The sequence below is a fragment of the Narcine bancroftii genome, chromosome 1, assembly GCF_036971445.1.
Source record: "Narcine bancroftii isolate sNarBan1 chromosome 1, sNarBan1.hap1, whole genome shotgun sequence".
In the NCBI taxonomy this organism is placed as follows: domain Eukaryota; kingdom Metazoa; phylum Chordata; class Chondrichthyes; order Torpediniformes; family Narcinidae; genus Narcine; species Narcine bancroftii.
In genome coordinates this window covers 427,110,380-427,126,181 of record NC_091469.1, presented here as the reverse complement: position 1 = coordinate 427,126,181, position 15,802 = coordinate 427,110,380, and the positions used below count along the sequence as shown (strand labels likewise).

General features: G+C 39.6%; 1 long non-coding RNA gene across 1 annotated transcript in view; it reads right to left on the bottom strand.

The window, feature by feature from the left end:
* The window catches only part of LOC138753436 (uncharacterized), a 32,673-nt gene extending 17,729 nt beyond the window's left edge, over positions 1-14,944 (bottom strand). Inside the window, exons 1-2 of the long non-coding RNA XR_011351173.1 lie at positions 14,839-14,944; positions 344-405 (exon numbers count right to left, since the gene is read on the bottom strand). This is a non-coding gene — a long non-coding RNA (uncharacterized lncRNA). The remainder of the gene's footprint in view (positions 1-343; positions 406-14,838) is intronic.
* Positions 14,945-15,802: the final 858 nt, after the last annotated feature.

Genomic DNA, 15,802 nt, shown 5'->3' with positions numbered 1-15,802 from the left:
ATGGATAAGAGAGGTCTGGAAGGTTATGGATTGTGTGCAGGCAGTAAACCACACTAGCAGTATGATGTTTTTGGCATAGACTACAAGGGCCGAATGGCTTGTTTTCTGTGCTGTAGTGTTCTATGGAGATAAGGATGCATCGAGTTGGGGATAATATAGTAGCATGGATAGAGGTTTGGCAGGAAGGTGGAATAAGTGGGTGTTTCTCGCGTTGGTAATCAGTAGTGAATGGGGTGCTAATTAGGCCTGTAACTATTCACTATGTTCATGTATCATTATTTTAGAGGGCATTTTTACTCTATTTTTTTTCCCTCTTTGAAGCTTGTAATCCTTTAACACTCACTCTCTTCAAAGGCAGTTGAAGCAGATTTGCGGAATATTTTTCTGGCAAGAATAGATAGATCCCTGCAAAGCAAAAGGGTGAAAGGTTACTGTGGGAATGCAGGAATGCAGCATTAAATTTACAATCAGATCAGCAGTAGTAAGTAGTTAGAAGAGTTGCCATAATTAACAGAATCTGATTAAGCTAGTAATAATTATTACATTTCAAAGTTGAAAAATATATTTTCACTCTCATTTGCAATCAGCATAAAAAAGTTCTGTTTTTTTTCTGAAAACTGTTAGATAAAGATACTTGTTTGCAGGAGGGGCAGATCAGTGTTTCAGGCTTCCATTGCTTCAGAATTGATAGAACGGCAGTGGGGGGGAGAGGGTGAAGTGGGGGGGGGGGCGCTAAGAAGGGGGAGAGGTGGCATTGCTCATCAGAGAAAATATCACAATTGTGCTCAAGCAGGACAGACCAGAGGGATTGTCTACTGAGGCTATCTTAGTGGAGCTGAGGAACAAGAAAGATATAACCACACTAATGGGCTTGTATCAATAGTCAATGAGAATTGGAGGAGAAAATCTATAGAGAGATAGGAAACATATGCAGGAAACATAAGGTTGATAGTAGGAGATATTAACTTTCCACATATTGACAGGGACTCGCATTCCATAAAGTGCAGAAAGGTTTGGAGTTCGTCAAATGTGTTCAGGAAAATGTTCTAAGCCAATATATTGAGTACCACCACGAGTGAGTGCAATGCTGGATCTCCTTTTAGGGAACAAAACAGGACAGGTGACAGAAGTATGTGTAGGGGAACTTTTTTGGGACCAGTGATCATAATGCCATTAGTTTCAAGTTAATAATGGAGAAGGATAGATCTGCGCCTTGGGTTGAGATTCTAAATTAGAGAAAACCCATTGTTTAGAAAATGAGAAAGGATCTAGAATGCATGGATTGGTGTAAGTTTTTTATGGGGCAAAGATGTGCGAAGACCTTCAGGTGAAATATTGAGAGCACAGAGGTTGTATGTTCCTGTCAGGATTAAAATCAAAGTTAGTTAATGAAGAAAAGGATAAAATGCGATATTGAATTAAAATTAGAAAAAACATCATCATCACAAAGTATTCCACAAAGAGTTATTAAAAGGTTAGGTTCCAATTTTAATTTAAAAATAACCAACAGAGTTTGAAAAAATACATTCCAATTTTTTTTTTCTCTCTAAGCTAAGGCAGGTCCAGAACATGTGAATTAAAGAGGCATTACCTGTTTTACATTTGTCACATTGAGGATTTATGTCTGGATAAAAGTGAGATAGTTTAACTTTAAACATATATGCTCTATGAACCACTTACATTGCCACATATGATGCTATGAACAAAAGGATGTAGTGCAATAGTTTTCAAACTGCCCCCCTTATCTCATATACCACCTGAAGCAATCCTTATGCCATATATGCTCTGTGATTGGTAAGGGATTGGTTAAAGTGTTATGTAAGTGGGAAGGGAAGGTTGAGAACCACTACTCTAGACCCAATTGTTGCTGAAATATTTTGCTTGAGAAAAATTGTCAATAGTCCATTTCCTTTGGAGTTATGAAACAGTGCACATAACAAGTCAATTAGATATGATTAAAACAGTGATTTTCAAACCTTTTTCTTTCCTCTCATATACCACTTTAAGCAATCCCTTACAGAGCACTTATGACATAGGGATTGCTTAAGGTGGAATGTGAGTTTGGGGGGCAGTTTGAAAACCATTTAAGAAAAGCATTTCACACCTCTGGATATTAAAATGTTAAAATCTCGCTCCCAGGCATTCTTGATTTTAATTAATAAGACTTGTCTTAAATTAGCCACTTTGTCGTAAAGCAAAGATATTAAGCCTTTATGAGGATGTTGTAGTTCAAAAAAAATATATCAAGAATATTCCCCTCGGGAATTCCAGGAAAATTAGAAATCAGGGATTGAACAAAATGCCTAATTAGTAAGTATCTAAAATAAAATGAACTTTAGATGATTTAAATTTTACAACCAATTGTTCGAAGGATGCAAAATTGTTGTTTTTAAAGCATTTAATACCCAATCTATGCCACTTATTAAAAGCTGAATCTTACAAAGAATGTTGGAAATATGATTAGACATAATTAGCCTAATAAGAAAAAATTGAAATCCAAAAATCTTTCAAAATTGTGCCATTTTCTCGAAATGTTCCTGTCAGGATTAAAATTTAAGTTAACAGGGAGAGGGAACCTTGGTTTTTGAGAGTTATAGGGGATTTGGTTCGGAAGAAGAAAGAGGTGTATATAAGGTATAAGGAACACAGCATAAATGAGGTGCTTGAGCAGTATAAAACAAGCAAGAAAAGAACTCAGAAAAAGAAATCAGGAAGGCTAAAAGAAGATATGAGGTTGCTTTGGCAGACAATGTGAAGGAAAATTCTAAGGGTTTCTAAAGAGCAAAAGGATAATAAAGAACAAAATTGGTCCCATTGAAGATCAGAATAGTCGGCTTTGTATAGAGTCAAAACACATTAGGGACATCTTAATTTTTTTTTCCCATCAGTATTCAGTCAGAAACCAGCACAGTGTCAAGAAAAATTAGGAAAACCAGCACTGAGCTCATGGATCCTTTTCAGATTAAAGAAGAGGAGGTGCTTGCTGCCGTAAAGCAAATAAGAGGCAGTATGTTTAGTGCAGCGGTCAGTGTAACACTGTTATAGTGCCAGTAGTTTGGTCTGGAAATCATATCCCGCATTATCTGTAAGGAATTTGTACATTCTCTCTGTGTTTGCGTGGGTTTCCCCCGGGGCCTGTGGTTTATTCCCACTGTTCAAAATGTACCGGGGTTGTAGGTTAATTGGATGTAATTGGGTAGCACAGGCTCGTGAGCCGAAAAGGCCTGTTACCATGCTGTTGAGCTAAATTTAAATTTTAAAAAAATTAAAAATGGTAGATAAATTCCCAGACCCTGACAAGAGGAATTAGGGGATATGGGGAGAAGCCAGGTAGGTGGAGTTAGGTCATAAATTAGATCAACCATGATCATACTGAATGGTGGAGTAGGCTCGATGGGCCATTTTTGGCCTATTCCTGTTCTTACTTCCTATGTTCCTATGTTCCTATTTTCTTGGACATTGAGAGAGGCTAGTGTAGAAATTGCAAGGGCTGGCATAAATATTAAACTGTCCTTAGCCACAGGTGTGGAGCATTGCTTAGTCGCTCATGTGGTTGTGATGATCAAAATAAAAGACTCCAAAGTAACCCTGTAAATTATAGGCCAGTGAGCCTGAGTCAGTAGTTGGTAAATTATTGGGAAATGTTCTAAGAGATTGATATACAACTATTTGGATAGCCGGGGATTGATTAGGGATCGTCAACATGCCTTTGTGTGTGGTAAGTAGTGCTTAATCCAACTTAGAGTTTTTTGAGGAGGTTACCAGGAAAGGCTCTGGATGTTGTCTAAATGGGCTTTAGTAAGGTCTTTGACAAGTCCTACATGAGAGGTTAGTCAGGAAGGTTCAGATGGTATTCATGGTGAGGTAATAAATTGGATTCAACATTGGCTGGACGGGAGAAGCCATAGAGTGATGGTGGTTGATTGTTTCTCTGACTGGAGGGTTGTGATTAGTGGTGTGCCTTAGGGATCAGTGCTGAGATCATTGTTGATTGTCATCTATAGCAATGATCTGGAATGTAAAGTGGTAAACTGGATCAGCAAGTTTGCAGATGACACAAAGATTGGAGGTGTTGTCGACAGGGAGGAAGGCTTCCAAAGGTTTCAAAGGGATCAGGACCTCAGGAAAAATGGGTTGAGAAATGGCCAAAGGAATTTAATGCAGACAAGTGTGAGGTGCTTCATTTTGAAAGGACAAACCAAGAAACCCTACATGGTAAATGGTAGGGCACTGAGGAGTGCGATACAACAGGAGGATCTGGAAATACAGATACATAATTCCATGAAAGTGGCATCAAAGGTAGGTAGCATAGTAAAGAGAGCTTTTGGCATATTGGCCTTCATAAATCAAATTATTGAGTACAGGAGTTGGGACATTATGGTAATGTGTAAAAGACATTAATGAGGCCAAATTTGGAGTATTGGGTGCAGTTTTGGTCATCTAACTGCAGAAAACATATCAAAATGAGAAAGTGTGCAGGAAAGATTTACTAGGATGTTGCCAGGAGTTCAGGAAATGAGATAAAGAGAAAATTTAAACTTTATTCCCTGAAGCATAGAAGAATGAGGGGAGATTTGATAGAGGTATTTAAAATTATGAGGGGGATAGGCAGAGTAAATACAGCTAGGCTTTTTCATTCCACTGAGAGTAGGTGAGATACAAATCAGAGGTCAAGGGTTAAGGGGAAAGGGGAAATGTTCAAGGGAACATGAGGAGAAACTTCACAGAGAGTGGTGGAAATATGGAATGAGCTGCCAGCTGAAACAGTGAATACAGGCTTAATTTTAACATTTAAGAAGAAGGTACATGGATGGGATGGTATGGAGGGCTAAGGACTGGGTGTAGGTCAGAAGGACTAGGCAGAATAGAAGAGCCGGGGGTGTCTGTTTCTGTGCTGTAATGTTTATGGTTCTATATATAACCAACATTTTGGGCTTGTGCCATTCATCAAGGTATGAGTAAAATGTAGACAGTCTCCCAAACAAAATAGTGGGGTAGGGGTTGGGGGGGGCAGTTAGAGGAACATGGTCCCACAGACAGGAAGTACTAAGTGGATAATGAAGGAAGAGCACACCAGCAAACAAGGGGAGAAAGGAAGATTCTGTGAATGGAGAGGGAAGGGGTTGGAGAGCTGGAGGAATGAAGATGGGGAAGAGAGGGAGAACAAAGTATAGGCTAGTAGAAACCAGAGATGATGGCGTTAATCCCATTCATTAGATAAAAAAGAAGGTGTTGCTCCTCCAATTTATGGTCGGTCCTAGTTTGACAGTACATGAGGCCATGGATAGACATGTTAGCCTAGGAGAGGGGCGCAGAATAGAAATCGTTGTCCACTGGAAGATCCCTATCACTGATGTGAAGAGAGCAAAGGCACTTAGAGAACCAATCTCCCAGTCTCCGTTCAGTCTCTCCAATGTAGAGAAGACTTCAATGGGAGCATTAGATGCAATAGCTGACTCCCGTGGATACACAAGTGAAGTGTTGCTTCACTTTGAAGGAATGTTTGGGGCGCTGAATGTTCATGAGGGGGGAGGTGTGGGCACATGTGGCACTTCCTGCTGCCACAGAGGAAGTTTCCAAGAGGGCAATTAATGGGAAGGGATGTGTAGACGAGAGAGTCACAGAGGGTGCTGTCCCTATAAAAGGTAGAGAAGGGAGGAAAGAAGATGTGCCCGACAGTGGGATCATGTCTCACCTTAGAGATCACGTCACATCACACTTATCCCGAAAAAGTTTCATCTACCATTTTTCCTCCTAATTATGCATCCTGTCTAATCCTGTTGTAACCTACCACAAGCTTATATGACCCACAACACCTCCAACCTTCTGCAAATGTGCTGACCCATCCCTGTCCTTCTTTGTCAAAATCATTTGTAAGCATTACTAAGAGCAGAGATCCCAGAACAGTTCTCCGCAGATCATCAATCATCACGATTCTTCTGGCAGAATACATCTACTCCCTCCCTCTGTCTTCTGTGGGCAAGTTAATTCCAAAACCATTCAGGCAAGATTCCATAGATTCCATGCCTCGAGACTTTCTGGTGAGTCAACCACAAGAATCCTTGTCAAGAACCTAAGTAAAATTCAGATACACCACATCCTCTCCCTTGTTTCATCAATTTAGGTTGTCACCTCTAAAAGATTAAATTAAACTCATAAGGCATGAAATGTCCCATGTTGACTATCTCTCAGAAAACCTTGCACCTCCAAATTCTCATAATCCTCCCTAATAGGTTGCTGACCACTGATGTAAGACACACTTGTCTATAATTCCCTTCCTTGAGAAAGGGAACTAGATTTGCCATTCTCCAGTACACCAGTACCATTCCTGTGACTTCTTTCTTTTTTTCTTTTCTTTTTTATTTCTTTGGCTTGGCTTCGCGGACGAAGATTTATGGAGGGGTAAAAGTCCACGTCGGCCGCAGGCTCGTTGGTGGCTGACAAGTCCGACGCGGGACAGGCAGACACGGTTGCAGCGGCTGCAGGTGAAAAATGGTTGGTTGGGGTTGGGTGTTGGGTTTTTCCTCCTTTGCCTTTTGTCAGTGAGGTGGTCTCTGCGGTCTTCTTCAAAGGAGGTTGCTGCCCGCCGAACTGTGAGGCGCCAAGATGCACGGTTTGAGGCGAGATCAGCCCACTGGCAGGGGTCAATGGGGCAGGCTCCAAGAGATTTCTTTAGGCAGTCCTTGTACCTTTTCTTTGGTGCACCTCTGTCACGGTGGCCAGTGGAGAGCTCGCCATAGAACACGATCTTGGGAAGGTGATGGTCCTCCATTCTGGAGACGTGACCCACCGAGCGCAGCTGGATCTTCAGCAGCGTGGACTCGATGCTGTCGACCTCTGCCATCTCGAGTACTTCGACGTTAGGGATTCCTGTGACTAGGAAGGATACAAATATCATCATCAATCCTGCAGCAATCTCTTCACTCCCTCTGGTAACGTATATTCCATCCAGCCCAGGGACCTTTCTATCTAAATGTTTATTGTTTCATCTTGCATTCATATGTGTTAGTTTTTAGATGACACATGACGGAAGGAAAAGGTTCTTGACTTTAAAGTTGTTGTAAACAGCCATCATGAGGATTGCCATGAAGCTGCAAGCCTCCATTACAGATCTCCCTACTGTCGTCTCTACATCTGTGTGAGCCCTCTGCTGGCAGCCAAGCATAATCAAACAGGAACTATGATTTCTAAGACCTTGCTAGTGCCACTGCAAACATGATCACTATCATTACATCTCCCTTTCTGAAAAGAAAGTCACTTACTTTTAACTACATGTTTTCTTTGTATAACGCTGCAATTTTAACTTTAACACCAGGAACTTACATTTTCATTATTATCAACATTGTTAACATTTTTTAAACTTGTTTTCGGTGTTCATTTTTACATACACTAAAACCTGAAGCGCAAATAAGATAGCACTACTTCATTCTATAACAGGAGTCTTTAAATTTGCTCAATGAGTCTCTTAGGAGGATTCACGAGTGCTGACGATCTCCTTTAAGCTGAGTTATTGCTTCACAACAGCTGTATTTTCAGGTTGTTCAACAGTATCCATCTTTCCATCCACTGTGGTTGGTCCCATTTAAAGATCTCGATGATTTCTTTGCAGAACAGCACCTTCATCTGTCTGAATGGTGTATGATCTTGGGTGGACTTCACTAAGGACAATTTCCTTCTGAGTCCATAAATTTGTTTTGTCTTTTAGTCTTACTTGGTCACCAGTGTAGAGTTTTGGTAGGTTTTTTTGTTCCTCTGTCAAGGTAATACTTTTGCTTTTCTTTCTGTTGTTCTTTGAATTTCCTCAGTTTCTCCCCTCTTTGGTTTTCAGGAGATTCTTCTGAATGGACAGGTTTGATCTTAGTCTAAGGAGTTGTGCTGGTAACATACCACACTCGAGCGGTGTTGTGCAGTATACTAGCATACTCTGGTAGAAGTCTGTTCAACTGTCTTTTGTCTTGCACATCAGTCTTTTCACTGTCTGTACTGATTTTTCCACTAGACCATTGGACTGTGGAAAATGGGGACTTGATGTGGAGTGTACAAAGTTCCACTCTTTGGCAAAATGTCAGAACTTTAAATTGCAAAACTGGGGTCCATTTTCTGTTGCAACACAATGTTTGAAGAAAATGGCTTTCATACCTATTATTACAGCATCTGCAGTGGTGATGTTCAGTTTACACACCTCTGGATACAGGGAGTAAGAGTCTGTGACTACAAGATAATCCTTCCCTTGACATTCGAATAGGTCAGCGCCTACCTTCTGGTAAGGTCTCTATGGTGCTGGGTGTGGCTTTAGTAGTTCTGCGGGATTGCTTGCTTGATATTTTTGGCATATTGTACAGTTTGACACTTCATTTGTTATATAATTGTTGATTCTTGGCCAGTACATCACCTCTCGTGCTCTTTTCTTACACTTTTTGATTCCGAGATATCCTCCATGGATCCTTCTTAGTATCTCTTTTCTCAGACTCTTTGGGATAAGGATTTTACTTCTTTTGTAGATGATGTCTTCAACCACTGACAGTTCCGCCCTGCAGTTCCAGTACTCTGAAACTTCAGGTGAGCAGTCCTGCTTCATGTTGAGCCATCCATCCAAGATATTTTTCTCAGTTGTCTCAGTGTTTCATCTTTGTTTGTCTCTGACTTTATGAGCTCCATTTTTGCATCTGATGTGGGCAGTGCACTTGTGATCATATCCACGAAGGTGTTCACTTCTTCATCCATTTTGGTCTTGTGTGAACAGCTCTAGACAATGTGTCTGCTGTTTATATTAGCTTACCCAGACTGTACGCCACATTCAGTGTATAGCATTGTAGCCTAATCATCATCCTTTGTATTCTAAGTGAATATTCATTTGATGGCTTTTGGAACAATGCAATCAAGGTCTTATTTCAGTCTCTACACTGATTGCTTGTCTTGACACAAACTGATGAAATCTTTCACAGGTGTATGTGATGCTGAGCAGCTTCTTTTCAATTTGAGCGTATCGCATCACCGCGTCTGTCATTGAGCATGATGCATACACAATGGGTTGCCAGTCATCATGTTTTTGCAGAAGAACTGCACTGAGCCCACTATGTTGTGAATCTGATGATATCTTGATGGGTCTCACTGGGTCATAAAACCTCAGAACTGGTTCCTCTGTGAACAATTTCTTTAGTTCCCTCCATGACTTTTCATGGTCATTATCCCACTCCCATTCAATGTTCTTTTCTGTTTGTGCTCTCAATGGAGCCATGTTTTCTGAGAGGTTGGATATGAATTTACCCATATCTATGTATGTCTTTTCTGCATTGTGGCCTTGGCATGTTCCCAATGGCAGACACTTTTCTAGGATCTAGTCTGATGCCAATACTATCTCCTACAAATGTTAGTTCTGTCACCCCGAGCTGGCATTTCTCTCTAGTTTGCTTTAGGTTTACTTTCCTTGTTGTTTCCATCACTTTCCTTAGTCTCTCATCATGCTCCATTCTCATGGTTCCCCATACATGATTTAATCCATTGAAATATCAACTCCATCTAGGTGCTCATAGACTATATGGATAGTTTTGTGATACACTTCAGGAGCGGAAGCAATTCCAAATGGTCACCTTAGGAATATGTATGTGCAAAATGGACTATTGAATGTGCACAGTCTTGAACTTGCTTCATCCAATTTCAACCACCAAAATCCTGATGATGCATCTAACTTGCTGAAAAACTTTGCATTTGCAAACTGTGACATGATTTCTTCACACGTCAGAATCTTAAAATGTCCTCTCTTTATTGTTCTGTTGAGATCTCTTGGATCCAGGCAAATTCTAAGCATTCTATTCTTTTTGTCAACAACGACGAGTGAACTCACTCACTCCATTGGCTCATCTATCTTCTGAATCACATTCAGGCTTTCCAACCTGTTCAACTCTGCCTTTAGTTGCTTTAGAAGCACAAATGGAACTTTTCTTCATAGATGTATTATCGGTAACACGTTTATCCACTCTGATCGTGTGTTCTTCTGAAAGGCAGCCTAGACCCTAAAATAGGTCATTGTACTCTTTCATATCTCTTCTTTGTTTTCCACAATGAGGACTCTTTGTACCAGGTTCAGTTTCTCACAGGCTGTTAAACCTAGTATGGCCTTGTACATCCTTTGGCATCACGATGAATGTTAGCATCTGCTCTTTGTCCTTGTGTTTCACTTTGACCATGCATTCTCCTTGCACTGGTATATCAGTACCTGAATATCCTGTCACCTTCACTTTTGTTCTATACATCTTTGGTATGGGTCTAATTTTCTTAAAATCAGTCTCTGATATTACATTAATTTGTGCTCCAATATCCAATTTAACTGAAACGTATATGTCATTCACTTTTAATTTCAACATCCAGTCTCTGTTTTCTTTCTTGTTTTCAGTCACAACACCTACATAGAATTCTTCTATCTCCCTTTCGTCTACTGCATGAACCTTGCTTTGTTGCACTTAGTTCTTACAGCAACGGGCATAATGGTTGCTTTTGTTGCACATATTTCATGTTTTACCATATGCTGGACACTTTTTTGGTAGGTGTTGTGTACCGCATCGATGCCATGGCTTTCGATTGTCGCTTTCATTTTTGTTTGCTGGCCACGCCTCTCTTTCTATTTTGGCGCTCTTTGTGTTAAATGGTTTATGTCCATTCTTGTTCCCTACATCCACATTGCAGCTAGTTTCAATGAACAACTTTTTTGCCTGCAATTTTGCCGTTGGTGTATAGAGAGTCGAGCAGGGCCTAAGAATGTGGACCTGGGGAGCTCCTGTACTGATGGATATTGTGAAGAAGATGTTCTTCCCAATCCTCATTGATTATGGTCTAGAGGTGAGGGAATCCAGGATCCAATAACAACCTAAAATTGTGGATTCTCTTTTTCAATTGAAAGAAGGATGAGCCAACTATGATGGGGAAGAGTGCTATGGTTTTTTCCAGGTCTAGATTTTGCTCTCTTAGCAGTCTTTCCCTTAGACTATTATCTGGAATACCACAAACAAGTCGATCTTTTGTCAACAAGTTAGTCAGTCCACCAAATTCACATGTTTTGCTTCTGTTTCTCAATTCAGTCACATACTGATTTAAATTTTCTTCCGTTTTCTGAACATGTGAAAAATCTGTGCCTCTCAAATGTCACGTTACGTTTAGGTATGCAGTATGCCTCAAAATGTTCCATTATTTTTTACAATTTCATTTTGTCTCCTTCAGCAGCAAATGTGGTTATTATATACCTCCAGGGTTTCATCACGTACAACATGTTAGAAAACTGACGCTTTCACATTATCACTTTTCTCATCAGCTCCGACTGCCAATAAATATAATCCAAAACTTTAAAAGGAAAAATCTAAAGTCAGCAAATGATCAGTGAACAGAAGCTAACAAAGAGAAAAATGGAAGGATTACACTGATCAGCAAAACGTCAGTTGACAGGTCCATATCCTGCAGAATCAGTGCAGAATGGCTATAGAAGATCCTATTTACCATATGGAGAGCAACGACTTGCCTGAACTCACAAATTTGTGAGCAGCGCCTTGCAAATCTAAGCCTCTTTGCCAATTAGAATAGGTGCTATAGTCACCTCAGAATACATCAAAATTCTAAGTCACACACATCATTGAAGAAATCAGTGTTCCTTTATCATCACTGGATCTAAATCCTGGACCCTCTTCCAAACAGTATTCCCATCAACATAGACAATGAAGCCAATCAAGAAGGTAGCTGCTCAACACCTCGGAAATTTGGGATGGGCAATAAATGTTGGCATTATCAATGATACCCAGATCTTGAAACAAGAAAGAAATAAAAATCTGTACATTTTGCAAAATTCAATGAAATAAAATACAAGATTGTGTACAGAGCAATTTCCATTTATAAAGTTTCAAAGAAAACACTGCTATTTCTATTATTAACACTCACCAACAGCTATACCACTTTCTATAATATATGATGTGGAGCATTTTTTTAAAAATGTACAATTAGCCTTTGTCACAAAATTGGTTCTTTTCATAAAATTCACTAAATGGTACGAACTTTCAGCAATTATTCTACATTAAATGGGAGCTTAGAAGGAATAAAGATTTATATCAGCTAAATTATTGAAATTATCTGTAATTTGATACAGATCAGAGGATCGAAGTTAATGTGGGGCCTGAGAACTTGGTCTCCATACATAGTAACTCTTGTACTATAACTATGCAACTGCTATATGAAAGTCACAAATGAACTTAGATGACTAGATTTTCATAATAGTGTAGCTGATCATGAAACAACAGCCCACTTAAGGCCTCCTAATTTTTATTTCATTAAAAAGGGTGTATAATATAGAGCAAACAGTATGCCCACCAAAGTTGGAAATTACCTTGTCAAAACAGTAGAGAAACCAGCAACATTCTGGCAAATTTCCTCTGCATTCTCTTTACCGCAATCACATTGTTGTTGACTCTTTGAAGCTGAATTCGACAGATTTTGAGACACCGGGAGATATGAAATCAATGGAAAACTGTCCAATGTAGAAAATCAGTCTTGAATAGTAACACAAATTGAAATGGGGCATGGCCTTCTGCTTTTACTTCATATTCTCAATTAACTTTAACCCAACTGTTGGATTCTGAGTCTAACCACCAGTATGTTCATTTGATTTGTTTATGAATTAATAATAAATAAGGTGGCAGAATAAATTATTTCAATCCTGTTTTTATTTTCCACTGAAAATCACCTCAGTCATGTCTATTAAAGTTTAATGTTCAAATTTACTGTCAGAGTACACACATGACAGGTAGAACTTCTACTTATCAGTAATGAAAACTGTACTCAAGAAAAATATACATGAACCAAAGAGAGAAATGTAAAAAAAGAAAGAAGTGTAAACCAATTAACTGTGCAATACTTCCAAAAAAATTCAGTAATAAATAATGTGAAAAGAGTTTGTTGTGTATGAATGATAGTGGAGTGGTAGCAACTGTTCCTGAACATGGCAGTGGAAGTCATGTGGCACCTGTACTTCTTTCCTGATGGTAGCAGCCAGAATAGTGCATGTCCTGAGTGGTGTGAATCCTTGATGATTACTGCTGTTCTCAGATGGAGGCGTTCCATATAGATTATCTCAATAGCAGGGGCAGCTTTGTCTGCAATGTACTGGCCAGTATACACTACCTTTTGCAGGGCTTTCTGCACATATGTATGGTGTCCCAATACCAGGGTACTATGCAGATGGTCAGGATGCTTTCTACTACAAATCTATAGAATTTGCCAAGGTTTTTGATGTCACACCAAACCTCTAAGAAAGTGAAGGTGCTGATGTGTTTTATTCAGGATGACATTTGTGTGTTGGGTTCAGAAAGGGTCCTCTGAGATAGTGACTCCCAGGAATTTAAATTTGCTCACCCGCTCCACCTCTGATCCCCCAATGATCACTGGATTATGCACCTCTGGTTTTCCCTTCCTTAAGTCTACAATGGTTTTGGTGACATTGAGTGAGAGAGCACCATTCAGCCAAGTTTTCAATCTCCATCCTATATGGTGACTCATCACCCTTTGTTTATGCATCCTACTACCGTGGCATCGTCAGAAAATTTGTAGATGGTGTTGTTGTCATACCGAGCCACACATGTGTAAAACGAGTAGAGCAGGGGGTTAAGTATGCAGCCCTGTGGTGCTCTGATGCTGAGGGAGATAGGGAAGGAAATGTTCTTGCCAATCCACACTGAATGGGGTCTGGAGGTGAGGAAATCCAGGATCCAATACACAGTGGGTCCTGAGGACAAGATTTTGGAGTTTTCTGAATTGTTTTGACCGGATGTTGGTGTTCAATGCCAAACTATAGTCAATAAAAAGCATCCTGATGTTTGTACCTTTACTGCCCAGATATTCCAGGGTTTTGTGTAAGGCCTTTGAGATGGCATCAGCCATAGACCTGTTGCTGTGGAAAGCAAATAGAATGGATCCATGTTGCCTGTCAGACCGGAACTGATGTGCTTCAACAGCAGGCCTCTGAAAACACTTCATCTCTTTGGGTGTAAGTGTCACTGGTTAATAATCAGTCACCTTGAATCATTTTCCTGCCCACCGTGTCTTCAAAGTTCAAAATCCAGATTTATTGTCAGAGTATATAAATGACATCACATAAAATCCTAAGATTCTTTTTCCTGTGGGCGAGGCAGAATTACCACTTATCGGTAATGCAGAAAAGTAATCAGAAAGATACATATACATGTAATCAAATAAAGAAATTTAAACAAATTGTGCAGTACAGATAGAAAATGAATCAATAAAGTGCAAAAATAAAAGTCCTTAAATGAGTCTCTGATTGAGTTTGATGTTGAGGAGTCTTTGCTTCCCTGATTGCTAGATGGCTCGTTTTGCTGTGGTGGGAAGATATTGTTCTTCCCACACACACACACACACACACACACACACACACACACACACACACACACACACACACACACACACACACACACACACACACAATAGTTTTGGATTTGATGGAATCCCTCTCTCTAGAGAAAATTAGCTGCTCAACTACTAAAATGAGTTTAAAAAAATTCTCTTTGGGGTTCTTTGTTCAATTTTTTTTCAATATTTTAAAATAAATTATTTTGCTCTTTATTAAAAATCTTTTCTTTTTTCTCTTTTTCTTCATTTTTTGTAGAGTACAACTCTGATTATCCTAAATGGTCAGAACCAGGCCGATGCCAGATAAACTTTTTTTTCAGATAACTGGCCATTTTTAAAGAAAAACAGCCCTGTAGCAACATCAAATCACTTGTATCAGTGATACAACAAGAAACCACAAGGGAAGGACTAAGCAATAAAATAATATTTAATTCTCACCAAAAATATGCTAGCCACTGCTGATCACCGACACCTCCCTACGAATGTCCCCGCTGCTACCAGGAGCCCGACGTCTCTGCTGCTGCCCAGAGGCCGCTCTCCTTGATGATGCTGGGACAACGGATTTGTCCGACCGCTTGCGGCTGGGGTACAGTGGCACACAGTTTGAGAGGGAGAGTTTGAGAGAAAATTCAATAGGAGAAGATAAAGAAGAAATGGAAAGAAGGGAGGGAGTTAAGTGAAACTACGATCATCGTCATTCTAATTTCATGTCGAGTGATTTTTTTCAACCTGTAAGGCCAGTTCGGCTCCAAAAAAATTCAGATAAATTAGAATTTATGCTTTGTTTTAAATATCCTCATTTATTCAAAAAATTTTTAAATTTTGGGATAAATGAGGATTTTGGAGAATCTGATTTCAGATAATCACAGTTGTATTGTATTAGTATTGAAATTAGTAGTTAATGGCTGGCTTTGATTGTAATCACTCAGATAATAGGTTGGGGTTAGAAATGACCTTAGTTATAGGTTTTTTTCTTTTACTTTTTTAAATGACAACATGGATGATATGTATCTTGTTTACTATCTGTAATTTTAATCTACTTTTACCTGAACTTTACAACATATGTATCTACTTATTTTATATTATTTTCTGAAAAACCAATAAAAAGATTGAAAAAGAAAGATATTGAGGAGTCTGATGGTGGAGGGGTGGCAGCTGTTCCTGAACATGGTGGTGCAAGACTTGTGGCACCTATACCTTTTTCCAGGTGGCAACAGCAAGAACAGAGCATTTACTGAATGGTGTGGATCCTTGATGATTGCTGCTGCTCTCTGACTCCAGCATTCCCTGTAGATGTTCTCAACAGTTCGGAGGGTTTTGCCTGTGATGTCCTGGGCTGTGTCCAGTACCTTTTGTTGGGCTTTACAGTCAGGGGTATTGATATCCTCATACCAGACTGTGA